Below are 2,578 nucleotides of genomic sequence, written 5' to 3' on the forward strand. Positions count from 1 at the left end.
TAAATCAAACCGAGCGGAAGCAAAAGTCAATACGTTGTGCCATTTTCATACGCTTAGCAGTTAGCACCTTGTTCTAGTAGCTGAACACTCAGTTATAATAAAACCAAAACTAATTCTAAACAAAGACGAGGACAAAATAAACACAACCTAAGTGCAAACTGCCGCCTCCCTTTACATTTAGGAAAAAAAGGTAGCGTCCGAGATAATGTTATATAGTCACAGAAGGCGGTGAAATAGAAGCCGAAATAGCTCAGTTGGGAGAGCGTTAGACTGAAGATCTAAAGGTCCCTGGTTCGATCCCGGGTTTCGGCATTTCTTTTTTTTTTTTTTTTTTTCTTTCATTCTTTTGTTTTCTTATTCTCCCCCACTGATTCATTTGATCAGTGCCATGAGAACACGAAACAGAATCGTAGTCAAATAGCGCAACGAAACAACGTTTTTGGTATTGATCTGTCCGAGCGAAGATGGCCCGTGAAGCTGAGAACGCAGCTAAGATACACGAATGCATAGCTGTAAGCCCGAGAAAATTTTATTCGCACCTAAGATATTTATTAGTATAGATCAGTGGAGGCGAGGACTGTTGCAAGGGAACGATATACACTATGTGATCAAAAGTACCCGGACAACTCCAAAAACTTACGTTTTTCATATTGGGTGCATTGTGCTGCCACTTACTGCCAGATACTCCATACCAGCGAACTCAGTAGTCATTAGACATAGTGAGAGAGCAGAATGGGGCGCTCCGCGGAACTCACGGACTTCGAACATGGTCAGGTGATTGGGTGTCGCTTGCGTCATAAGTCTGTACGCTAGACTTCCACACTCCTACACATCCCTAGGTCCACTGTTTGCGATGTGATAGTTAAGTGGAAACGTGATGGACACTTACAGCACAAAAACGTACGGGCTGACCTCGTCTGTTGACTGACAGAGATCGTCGACAGTTGAAGAGGGTCGTAATGTGTAATAGGTAGATATCTATCCAGACCATCACACAGTAATTACAAACTGCATGAGGATCCACTGCAAGTACTATGACAGTTAGACGGGAGGTGAGAAAACGGATTTCATGGTCGAGCGGCTGCTCATGAGGTAAACATCGCAACGGTAAATGCCAAACGACGCCTCGCTTGGTGTAAGCAGCGTAAACATTGGGCGATTGAACAGTGGAAAAAAGATTTATTTAATTTTTTCGAAGTAATTTCGGTCACATTGAATACACTTCTCCATCGTCCGAAACCAATCCCTAAACCATTTCTCCCAGGTTTCTGTAGGGAATAAGGCACAGTCGTTGTCCCAAGTCCTCAGGAGGGCCTCATCACTTGAAAACTGTACTCCTTTCAGCTTCATTTTAATATGCGGGAACAGTGCAAAGTCACAAGAAACGAGGTCTGGACTGTAAGGAGGGTGGTCAAGAAGTTTCAGTCGTGTACCCCGCAAATATTTGCTGCATGCTTTTGCGCGGTCACCTAGAGCGTTGTCGCGATGGAAAAACCAAGTGTCCATTCCTGACATTGGTCGCAGGTTCTTCAAAGATTGAATGACTTTGGGCAGGCATTGCTCAGTGTATCACTTAACTGTGACTGTCTTCCGTGTGTCCAAAACAACGCGCCCCACAATTCAGATGTTTTTTTTTTAAAAAAAAAACAGCTGTCATTTTCTTCTTTACTGATCGGGATTTTCTGACATCTACGGGTGTGTCATCATCTTCAAAGACCGAAACTTTGTTTTGTGTCTTAGTCGGCACGTCATAATAGCACAGCCAAGTCTCGTCACCTGTCACACACTGAGATTGTTCCTTAGAAAGCTTCTTTATCATTTACTGGCACCAAGTCACAAGTCGAGTCATCTGCTCTTCGTCCAGTCTATGCGGCACCCAGAGACAAGATAGTTTCTCTGCTTGCAAATGATCGTGCAGAATCGAACGAATAGCTGGTGCATTTAGCCCTAAGGTATCCTCTATCTGCGTATAGGTGTCTTCGTCTAGCATTTTTCTCACAGCATCAATGTTTTCCTCCGTAACTGATGATCGTGACCTTTTCGTCCTCTGTGCGTCCTCCAGAGTGAAATTCCCTCTTTGGAGGTCTGTGTACCACCTGAATATAGCGGTACGATTTGAACACATGTCACCGAGTGCAAGAGTAATTTCTTCAAAGCACTGCTCCTATGTTTGAATAACGCTCGAAGTTGTACCGCAGAACTGCTCGAATGTCACTTGGTAACCACGATGCCATAGCAAGCACTTCAAACTAACCCTGCAAGTGTACGACTGCGCCCACAGATTTGGCACAAGGACTACAATGTATGAAGTATTCTCAGAACACAGCTACAATCAGCCTCCTGCGATTTATTGTTGCGTCGTATTGCAAAACTTTCCTAGTACCATTTGTATAAGTGGATCTGACGTACGGCAAACCATCAATTCTTACTGCTCAAGAGCTTTTATGTGTAATTAGTTAACCCTTAACGTCCCAGGTGCGTTCTCACAGACCGCAAGCGTTTATTGTTACTCTGTTGATAATGCGTAATGTTGATTGTGCCTCTTTGGTGCTAGCGGTCTCCGAGACCGCACGTGGGA

General features: G+C 44.1%; 1 non-coding gene across 1 annotated transcript; it reads left to right on the forward strand.

Moving 5' to 3' along the window:
- The first annotated feature begins 239 nt into the window (after window positions 1–239).
- On the forward strand, window positions 240–312 carry Trnaf-gaa. Its single transcript has one exon. It is a non-coding gene; the product is annotated as a tRNA-Phe (tRNA).
- The last annotated feature ends 2,266 nt before the right edge of the window (window positions 313–2,578 follow it).

Source organism: Schistocerca piceifrons, chromosome 9, assembly GCF_021461385.2.
Source record: "Schistocerca piceifrons isolate TAMUIC-IGC-003096 chromosome 9, iqSchPice1.1, whole genome shotgun sequence".
Lineage (NCBI taxonomy): Eukaryota > Metazoa > Arthropoda > Insecta > Orthoptera > Acrididae > Schistocerca > Schistocerca piceifrons.